Raw genomic sequence first — 11,672 nt, 5'->3', positions numbered from 1 at the left:
AGGATATAATCATCTGAGTCAACAAGTTATATTATAATTAAATAGGTGAAAGCAAAGGAAGCAGATTGAAACAAATAATAAAGACATGAAAAGCAATGAATTAAAAAAGTAAACATGAAAAAGGGGAACAATTCAGGTAAAATCCTTTGAAAAGAGTATTAAAATTGATATATTTCTGGTGAAACTTATCAAGGATAGTGAAGAAATATCAATTAACCAAGATCAGAAATTTCAAAAGTGGTATTACTAAAATAATAACAAATATTAAAAATTATTAGAGGATGTAAGAAACAAGGTTAAGACATTAAAAATGAAAATTTAAGTGAAATGGCCATATAAGTAGAAATGCATCTTTTAACAAAAATAATGGGAGCAGAAATAAGGAATATGAATATGGATCTATTAATCAAACTACATCTGTAATTAAATTGAATATCTACATAAAAGCTTTTAAAACTTTCCCTCTGAAATCAACAAAAAGGCAAAAAATACTATATTTCTTATTGCAAGTCTTGGCTAGTGCATACAATAGGGAAAACAAAGAAATAAAAGAGGTTATAATTTGTAAACGAATTATCAATGGAAAATAGCAACAAATAACTTAGAGATAAACTATTAGATTTAATAAGTTATTTTAGCAATGCAGCTGTCAGGAGTGTGGTATTCCAAAAATCAGTTGCATTTCTCTTCTATCACCAAAGACACTTGAAATAATCATTTTACGTTAATAATATGTATAGCTACATTAAAAGTTAACTATGCTAGAAATTAAATTGTTCATGATCAGGTAGTGGAAGTTTCCATATTTTTAAAATGTAACCTTTTCATAATTTGATGATGATTTGAAAATGTTAGTGTATTTCCATCATGAATTTAGGCAATATTATTGATTTTTTTTTTGTTTTGTTTTCCTCCTTTACAAAGTATTTTGTATTTTTGATGGCAGGTCTTCCAAAGTCTGACTTACTTGAATTTTCTTTCCTCTTCTTTTTTTTTTTCTCCCCCCCCCCCTTTTTTTTTATTTCGGCATATTGTGGGGGTACAGATTTTAAGGTTTCAATAAATGCCCATTTTCCCCCCCTCCCCCCAAAAGTCTGAGTCTCCATCATGACCATCCCCAGATGGTGCGCATCTCACTCATTATGTATGTATATACCCGCCCCCTCCCCCCTCCCACCTGCCCAATACCCTATTACTGTAGTACCTATGTGTCCACTTAGGTGCTACTCAGTTAATACCAGTTTGTTGGAGAATATATCTGGAGCTTGTTTCTCCATTCTTGGGATACTTCACTTAGTAGTATGGGTTCCAGCTCTAACCAGGAAAATATAAGATGTGCTATATCACCATTGTTTCTTAGAGCTGAATAGTACTCCATGGTATACATATACCACATTTTATTAATCCATTCTTGGATTGATGGGCACTTGGGCTGTTTCCACAGCCTTGCAATTATGAATTGTGCTGCTATAAACATTCGAGTGCAGGTGTCTTTTTTGTAGAGTGTCACTGGATCATTTGGGTAGATGCCCAGCAATGGGATTGCTGGACCAAATGGTAGATTCACTTGTATCGCTTTCAGGTATCTCCATATTGCTTTCCACAGAGGTTGAACTAGTTTGCAGTCCCACCAGCAGTGTAGGAGTGTTCCTCTCTCTCCGCAACCACGCCAGCATTTATTGTTTGGAGATTTTTTGATAAAGGCCATTCTCACTGGGGTTAAGTGATATCTCATTGTGGTTTTGATTTGCATTTCCCTGATCATTAGAGATGTTGAGCATTTCTTCATATGTTTGTTGGCCATTCTTCTGTCTTCTTTAGAAAAATTTATGTTCAAGTCCTTTGCCCACTTTTTAATGGGGTTATTTGATTTTTTCTTCCTAATTTTCGTGAGTTCTAAGTATATTCAAGTTATCAGTCCCTTATTGGATGCATAGGATGCAAAAATTTTCTCCCATTCTGTAGGTTGTCTGTTTACTTTCATGACTATTTCTTTGGCTGTGCAGAAGCTTTGTAGTTTGATCATGTCCCATTTATTTATTTTTGTTGCTGCTGTGATTGCCTTTGGGGACTTCTTCATAAACTCTTTGCCCAGGCCGATGTCTAGGAGAGTGTTTCCAACTTTTTCCTCTAGAGTTCTAATAGTTTCATATCTTAGGTTTAAGTCTGTTATCCAGCGTGAGTTGGTTTTTGTGAGAGGTGAAAGGTGTGGGTCCTGTTTTAGCCTTCTACAGGTGGCTATCCAGTTTTCCCAGCACCATTTATTGAAGAGGGATTCTTTTCCCCAGTGTATGTTTTTGTCTGCTTTGTCAAAGATGAGATGGCTATATGAGGATGGTTTTATATCAGGATTCTCACATCTGTTACACTGGTCAATATTCCTATTTTTGTGCCAATACCATATTGTTTTAATTACTACAGCTTTGTAGTATAGTTTGATATCTGGCATATTAATGCCACCCATTTTGTTTTTGTTGCTCTTGAGAATTGCTCTTGAAATTCAGGGTCTTCTTTGGTTCCATACAAAGCGTAAAATTATTTTTTCTATATCTGTGAAGAATGCTGATGGGATTTTAATAGGTATTGCATTGAATCTGTAGATCAGTTTGGGTAGTATAGACATTTTGATGATATTGAGTCTGCCGATCCACGAGCATGCTATGGATTTCCATCTGTTTACATCCTCTGCTATTTCCTTCCTCAGTGTTTCATAGTTCTCCCTGTAGAGGTCTTTTACGTCTTTGGTTAAGTATATTCCTAGGTACTTTAATTTCTTTGTTGCTATTGTGAAGGGAATTGAGTCTTTGATTTGGTTCTCAAGTAGATTGTTGTTGGCGTATATGAATGCCTCTGATTTCTGTGTATTGATTTTGTATCCTGAGACTTTACTAAATTAATTGATCAGTTCCAGGAGTTTCTTGGTTGAATCCTTGGGGTTTTCTAGATACAATATCATATCATCAGCAAACAGTGAAAGTTTGATCTCTTCTGCCCCTATTTGGATACCTTTGATTCCATTTTCCTGTCTGATTGCTGTAGCCAAGACTTCCAGCACTATGTTGAACAGACGCGGAGATAGTGGGCAGCCTTGTCTGGTTCCAGTTCTAAGTGGGAATGATTTCAATTTTTCCCCATTCAGTATATTGTTGGCTATGGGTCTGCCATATATGGCTTGTATCATCTTTAGGTATGTCCCTTCTATGCCTATTTTTTTAAGTGTTCGTATCATGAAAGGGTGTTGAATTTTGTCAAAAGCTTTTTCTGCATCTATTGAAAGAATCATGTGGTCTTTGTTTTTGCTTCTGTTTATGTGGTGAATTGCATTTATAGATTTACGTATGTTGAACCATCCCTCCATCCCTGGGATGAAGCCCACTTGGTCGTGGTGGATTATTTTTTTGATAAGCGTCTGGATTCGGTTAGCTAAGATTTTGTTGAAAATTTTTGCATCTATATTCATTAGGGATATTGGTCTGTAGTTTTCTTTTTCTGTTGCATCCTTTCCTGGTTTTGGTATCAGAGTAATATTCGCTTCATAAAAGGTGTCGGGGAGGTTTCCGTTCTTCTCGATGTTGTAGAATAGTTTCTGCAAGATAGGTACTAGTTCTTCTTTGTAAGTATGGTAAAATTCAGGTGTGAAGCCATCTGGACCGGGACTTTTCTTTTTAGGGAGATTTTTAATTGCTGTTTCTATTTCAGCTGTTGAGATTGGTTTGTTCAAGGAATCTATTTCTTCCTGGTTGAGCCTAGGAGGTCTGTGTGTTTCTAGAAATTTGTCCATTTCCTCCACATTTTCCAGTTTGTGTGCATAAAGATTTTTGTAGTATTCATAAATTGTATCTTGTATCTCTTTGGGATCAGTTGTGATATCTCCTTTTTTATTCCTGATGGAGCTTATTAGAGATTTCTCTTTTCTGCTTTTCGTTAGCTTAGCCAATGGTGTGTCAATTTTGTTTATTTTTTCAAAGAACCAACTTTATGTTTTATTAATCTCCTGAATAGCTTTCCTGTTTTCAATTTCGTTTAGTTTTGATTTGATCTTGTTGATTTCACTTCTTTTGCTGGGTTTGGGGTTGGTCTGTTCCTCTTTTTCCAGCTCTTTGAGTCGGTTCATTAGATTGTCTATTTGTGATCTTCTTGTCTTTTGGTTATAGGCATTTATGGAGATAAACTTTCCTCTCAGAACTACTTTAGCTGTGTCCCAGAGGAGTTGATAACTTGTCTGTCCATTGTCGTTTTCTTCATAGAACTTTTTTATTTCCGTCTTGATTTCTTCATTTACGAAGTAATCATTTAGTAGGAGGTTGTTTAATTTCCACATTTTTGTGTAGAAATGTGTGTTTCTGTTAGGGTTGATTTCTAGTTTTATTCCTCTGTGATCTGAGAAGGTACATGGTATGATTTCTATTTTTTTAAATTTCTTGAGATTTTCTTTGTGTCCTAGGATATGGTCAATCTTAGAGAATGTCCCGTGAGCTGATGAGAAGAACGTATATTCAGTGGATTTTGGGTAGAATGTTCTGTAGATGTCTGTCAGACCCAATTGTTCTAGAGTTTTGTTTAAGTCCATTATTTCTTTATTAATTTTCTGTTTGGAGGATCTGTCTCGTGCCGTCAGTGGGGTGTTGAAATCTCCGGCGATTATGGAGTTGCTATTAATCCATTTGCTTAGCTCCAGTAAGGTTTGCTTTATGAATCTGGGTGCACCTAAGTTGGGTGCATATATATTTAAAATTGTTATCTCTTCTTGTTGGACTGTGCCTTTCACCATTATATAATGACCCTCTTTGTCTTTCACTACTTTTGTTGGTTTAAAAACTAAATCGTCTGAAATTAGAACTGCCACACCAGCCTTCTTTTGGCTTCTATTTGCTTGGAATATTGATCTCCACCCTTTTATTTTTAGTCTATATGCATCCTTGCAGGTTAGATGTGTTTCCTGAAGACAGCATATACTTGGCCTGTATTTTCTTATCTATTCAGCCAGCTTATGTCTCTTCAGTGGAGAGTTTAAGCCATTCACATTTATTGAGAGAACTGATAGGTAAGGTAGATTACTGATCATTCTGTTGGGTTGGATGTTTTTGCTATGATTTCTCTCTTGAGCCATTGTAATATCTGGCCTTTAATATCTTTGTGTTTTGGTTGTTTTTATATCCGTGTGTTATTATTATGATGTTCCGTGCCTAACACTGTTTTTAGTACTTCTTGTAGGGCTGGTCTTGTCTTGGTGAATTCTCTGAGCCTTTGCTTGTCTGAAAATGTTTTTATTTCTCCTTCATATACGAAGCTTAGTTTTGCAGGGAATAATATTCTAGGCTGGGCATTGTTTTGTTTCAAAAGAGTGAGAATGGGGCCCCAGTCTCTCCTTCCTTGTAAAGTCTCATTAGAGAAGTCTGATGTTATTCGAATTGGCTTTCCCTTGTATGTTACTTGCTTCTTTTGTCTTACAGCTCTTAGAAGGGCCTCTTTAGTTGATACTTTGGTCAGTCTGATGACTGCATGTCGTGACGTCTTCCTGTTTGCGTTGAATCTCCCAGGGGTCCTCTGAGCTTCTTGAACTTGTATATCAAGATTTTGAGCAATGCCTGGGAAATTTTCCTCTATTATATCTTCAAACAGCTTGTCCAACCCTTGAGTGTTGTCTTCTTCCCCTTCTTGTAGCCCTATGACCCTCACATTAGGTTTCTTCACATAATCCCACATCTCTTGTAGGCTTTGCTCTTTTCTCTTGTTTCTCTGCTCTATTTCTGTGACTGATTTATTTAATTGGAGGGTGTTATCTTCAAGTTCTGAGATTCTTTCTTCTGCTTGATCTACCCTGTTCTTGAGACTTTCCACAGTATTTTGTAGTTCCCTGAGTTGATTCTTCATCTCCAGGACTTCAGTTAAAGTTTTCTTCACTGTGTCAATCTCTTTGTTGAACTTTTGTTCCATTTCCTGGAGGCTTTTTGTGGTTTCTTGATGTTGGTTATTGAGTTGTTCTTGCAGGTCAGTGAGTGTTCTTATGATCCACATACGAAATTCCTCTTCTGTCATATTGGTTGCCTGATTTTGGTTGGTGTCCGTTTCTAGGGGGCTGGTGCTCCTCTTTGGGGGTGTGTTTTCCGTTTGGTTCTTCATATTTCCTGAGTTCTTTCGCTGATTTCTTCCCATGTCGATCAGTTGTTGTTTCTTTCCTTAGGTTATTGTTTGGGTATTCACACACCTTGTTTAGTTTCTGAGGCGTTTGGTGGTGTCTGTGGGTGAAATTGGACCACTGCCTGTATATTGAGTCAGTGGGTGCCGTGGAAAGGCTGTGCAAGATGCCGTCCCTGTCAGCAGGTGGCGTTTGCTTGGAGGAACAGGCTATACTGTTGATTTTGTGTCCTGGTAACAGCTCTTGTTCTGGGCGGAGCTGGGTTGGGTAAGCCTGCCCTTAGGCCGTTAGCAGGGGTCAGAGTTCTGTTCTCTGCTTCCAGGGAAAGCTGTCAGTGCAGGCCTGGAATGGTCCTGCTCAGCCAGAAAGTCTGTGTGTGGGGGTGGGGCTGTCTGAGACCCACAGTCTGGAGCGGGCCTCGCTTCTTTCCACCCTCCCCAACTCCGCAGCTACTCCTGGGCCTCTGCCAGCAGGCCAGACCACAAGCCACCAGGCCTCCCTGGACTGTGATGCCGGCGGGGAGGTTTCCTGCACAGGAACGCCACCTGGGTTGGGCACACGGCCTCCTCCTGGGAGGAGGGTTGCCCTCTAGGACACCGATCCGCCCCTGGAGGCACACAAACCTCAGTAAGCTGTTCACGTATAACCCTTCTGTGCCCTGGGCAATGCTATCCCTTGGTGCAGGGGATCTGGTCTGCAGGTCCGACCTCTGGGTCCCAGAGTTCAAGCTGTATCCCCACCAGGGAGAGGATTTCCAGTCCTAATTCACCCACAGGGAGCCCAAGCTGGGTCTATGTCTCTCAGCCTCTGAGTCGGCACCGTTCTCCTGGGAACACGGTGCCAGCAGCACCTGGGAGGGCGGGCGGGGTCCCAAACAGGAAGGTCCGTTCCCTGGAGGTGCCTCCGGCTGGTGGCTGTATTGTCTCTCTGGGCAGCTGCGGGTAGGGTCGGCGGAGGGGAGGAGGAGGCAATATGGCGCCTGCCGCGCAGCTGGGGTCTGTGCACCCGGAGGTGCCCGGAGGAAGTTGGGAACCTGGTGCCACGTCTGCTATAGGCTCACCATTGGCAGGCGGCGGCAGTCTCTGGGCTGGTGTCCGCAGGTCTCTCCACCCGCTGGGGATCCCACCAGCAGTCCCGAATGCAGGGGAGGGGAAACAGCAACTCCACCTACCCTTGCCGCTGGTCTCTGGGCTGCTCCGGTGGTCTCAGCCTCCAGTTCTCCTCCGCAGCCTCCTCCCGTGGAGTCTCCTGGGGTCTCAGGTACCCCTCCTTCCAGCCCTTGTCCGCTGTATGCTCGTCTTCTTGTTTCTTTCCTCTAATTTCTGCTAGAATCTGTCTTTTCTGCAGAGACACTCTGTCTGGCGGTGTTATTCGTCCACCATCTTGCTCCGCCCCTCCTAAATGTGTTGGTTAATGGGGATTCCTTTGATAGCCCCAATGATTTTTACAGGAAAAAGACATGCAACATAGATCTCAGACTTATTTAAGAAGCTCTCCAGAGATTCACAAACATAAGAATCCTGAATATAAACCTTTTATTTGTTTAATAATCATATGCTTTATACACTGTGTCTAAATTTTATTTAACTCTTTTTATACATCATCATCTTCAGAAGAATTTTCTTCCAAGAATTTATATATGTGCTGTACAATATGCTGTATACTAGCCCTATGTGGCTCTTGTACACTTGAAATGAGGCTAGAGTGACTAAGGAACTGATTTTGTAAATTATAAAGTTAATTTAAATAGCCATATGGGACTAGTAGTTACTGTATTGGAGAGTGAATTGCTGTATATTCTTTGACCACCTCTTTTTCTAGCATAAGGAAACAAGAAAGTAGAATATTCCCTGACCTGCCCAAGACTATACAGCTAGCACAGGGAAGCATTTGCTTCCAATTCTCCACCTCTGTGGCTCACAATTGTGTCCATGTCTTACCATCCCATTGTGGCTATATCTTTCAGTTTATTATGAGAGTATTTCTTATTTACTATTATAATGTAAAATTATATGTCATGATTTTAAATATCATATACAATTAAATAACAGGAAATATTGGGTTGTGCATTTTCAGAGATGTAATTAACTATTAATCATTCTGGCCACGTCTCTGTCTTTAGAGACAATATTCTCTGACTGCCTTCGTCCATATTTCTGCCCTGATTTTTTTTTTTTTTTTGGAACATTGATATTGTTTTCACACAGACTCTGAATACACACATCTGACAATTTCTTTAGTTATTTGGCTCAGGAGAGCCTTATTTTCCTATCAAAACCCTGAGCACCTCAGGGACTGGGTCCTGGTTAAGACTTTGTTGAGCACACACCAATCTGCAGGGCAGCACTGGATATCCTGCCTTCTTAGCATTTGGGAGTCCAAGTGAAAGAAAAGGAATTAAAGCTCCAGCTGAGCAGCCCGTGCTGAGCAGGCAAGTTACCCCAGTATACAGTGGAAAGAGGTGGGGGCTAACAGCACTGCAGAGTTGAGGCACAGTCCGGGCAGCCTAACAATAAATAACCCAAGAGGCGAAAGAGAGGTTCAGAAGTGGATGGGAGGGGTGTATAGAAAAAGCCTAAAAGTCCTGCTCTCTTTTATTCCAAACAGCTAGAGCATGCTGGACCCAGCCCTACACAGTTAATATGTCCAAATTTAAAGAACACCAAACTGTGTCATAGCAGTTTCCTTCTCAACACACACAGAAGCTCCAGATCTAACATTTAAGCACTACTGATGGGGCGGGGCGGGGTCGGGGCGGGGGTTGGGAGCGGGCGAATTCGGGACAAGGATAGGCTCTGGGGTGTGCTGTGAGTGTGGGTACCAACAAGAGTGCGGGCGCAGGTGCAGGCGCCGGAAGTGCAGCTGGGATTAAATCCAAGAGTCTAGAAACAGTTATCATGAGTTGAAATCCTGAATCCACCACTCACTGACCTCTCACTTTTTTACAAGTTATTTGTTCTCTTTTATCTCATCTGAAAAATAACAAAATAATAACAGTAATAATAATAGTGACTAGTTCACAGGCTTGCTGTGGGTATAAATTATTCTTATAAAATGATTGGAATGCTACCTGTTACAATAGCCAATCATTGAGATACCTATTTTATAACCACCCTAAGAATCCTGTGACTAAAGTTTTAATCTTATTAATCCCCATTTTCTGCCATCTGCACATAGTGGTACTATGTCTATGGAGTACCTGGAAGTTACTGGAGCATGAGAGGATGTTAATGTACGCGTATTGACTCATACTGATGGATAAACTGATTTGTATTTCTGGAAATTTAAAGAGTGAGTTTTCTCCATTTGTAGTTCAGAAGTTCAGTAGAAGATACTTTTGTGCAGTATTTTTCTGTCCTCTTCACCTGTGATAGCTGATGGAGTCTGGCTGGAACAGGACTTCTTTAGCACATCCTGGGAGAGTTTGGACTATTTGGAGGAATACACAGCTGGTAACCTTGAATGAACAACTAAATAACAAGAAAGTTACTTAGATATGTCTTTTAATTTCAATAGGAACATAAAAAGTAAGTGTAAATCCTCCTCCAACCACTCATTTTTAAGATCATGAAAGTTGCTTTGATTACAAAATTATGTGGATATCTCTATATTGTAATCAAACACTGAAAATTTCAACAAATCTTCTTGATGCCTTTGTATGGATGCCAAGAATTCTGCTACATTTATTCTTTAGTGTGGTTAACAGTCACATTCCTATTTTGTTATATTGATATATTTTACATAAATAAAATGTGCTCTAATTTAAATTTATAGCCAGATTAAATGGCTTATATCAGGATAATATTTTCATCCAGAAACAGGTTAAATTAAATACATGAAGTAAGTGCTTAGGAAATAGCTACTCAAGGGGAAAAACCCAAGACAACATTGAATTATATCATTAGCCTATATGTTATAGAAGAAATCACAGAGAAAATCAGAAAGCATTTTCAATGGAATGAGTACATAATGTGTTAAAACTTTTAGGATGCACTTAAAGCCATGATTAGAGGCCAAATTCATAGCCTTAACTGCATTCATAAGAAAGATAGATGCTTCATTTCCATAAGATATAAAAAAATTATAAAAATAAGATGGAGTTGGGGGTGAGGGAGCATACTAGAATATAGAAGATGGACCATGTATACAGATGTGCATGCCGATGCCACAGGAAAAAAAGACAGAATTAACCAGAATTTTGGCTACTTAGACAAGGAGTGTGCTTGATTTTTTAAAATAAAAAAATACTTATATAATTTTATGCATTCATTTCCTTCTTCAAAATATTTAGGCAGAAATTAAAGCAAGTTGTGAACAATCCATACCCTTCTGACCAGACAATTTAGTTCATCTACTGCATAAAACATAAGAAAGTGCATTAATATATATGACCACAAGAGGGTACAAATGTGAATGATTGAATAGCAAAGGGAAAAACCCCACAGCAACATTAAGGATTTTGATGCACTATTAATACTACCAACATAATTGATGTATAACAAAACACTGCACCCATCAAATCAATACTGTGCTTTTATGAAAATTTACATCATATTGGGCCTAAATCATGTCAATCTTTTCAAATGATTGAAATAATTCATAATATATTCTCTCATTCTGGATTCCAGTTGATCCAGAAATCATTAACAAAATATAAATAGAAAATCAAATTTTATGGGTACATTAATAAATATATTTCTAAATGACCCATATGTCTAAAAAAAAATTAAAAGTAGGTCAGAAAATATTTAATTTTATTAATAACAAAGATGCTATAGTTCAAAATGTGTGTGCTGGATGGAAAGCAATACTGTTAGTGTAAATTTTATTGCTTGGAATATATAATATATATTTCTAATTTTTAATACATTAGAAAAGGTGAAATTATGATTTTCTCAATTACTCAAGTGAGATATTTACAAAAAAGACAAAACATATAAACAAAAAGTATGAGAAAATAGTGAAAATAAAAACAGAAGTTAATTTAAAAACCCAAACATATAATAAGCAGAATAGCTGGAGTTTGCTTCTTTACAAAGATTATTATACAGGTATCAAAATATCATAAGTACTACAAAAATATGTACAACTATTATGTATCAATAAAAAATGGATGAGTAAACCTGTTAAACTCTAGTGATATTTACTGGAAAAAAAATGTAACTACTGATCTAATAACAAGAATAAAAATGGTGATATCACTACTGTTCATACCTTAAGGAGATCATAGGAAGATACCATGAACAACATAGGTCTTTAATTATGGGAACATACTTAAAATAGTCAACTTTCTAGAAAACCCATAAATTATCAAAAGTAAAACAAAAGCAAATGGTAAATATAAATAACCTTCTAGTTTTAAAGGAAATTAATTGTAATTGAAAACCTTCTTAAAAGAAAACTCTGGGACAAGATAGCTTCACAATTAATTCAATTACTTTTTTAAGAAGAAACTTTACAGATTCATGTTGCTCATAAATTTTGATTACAAATCAAAAAAAGACTGAAAAATAAAGTTCAATTACATATAAAA

This window comes from Microcebus murinus, chromosome 7 (assembly GCF_040939455.1).
Source record: "Microcebus murinus isolate Inina chromosome 7, M.murinus_Inina_mat1.0, whole genome shotgun sequence".
Taxonomy (NCBI): domain Eukaryota; kingdom Metazoa; phylum Chordata; class Mammalia; order Primates; family Cheirogaleidae; genus Microcebus; species Microcebus murinus.
This window is presented reverse-complemented; position numbering follows the sequence as displayed.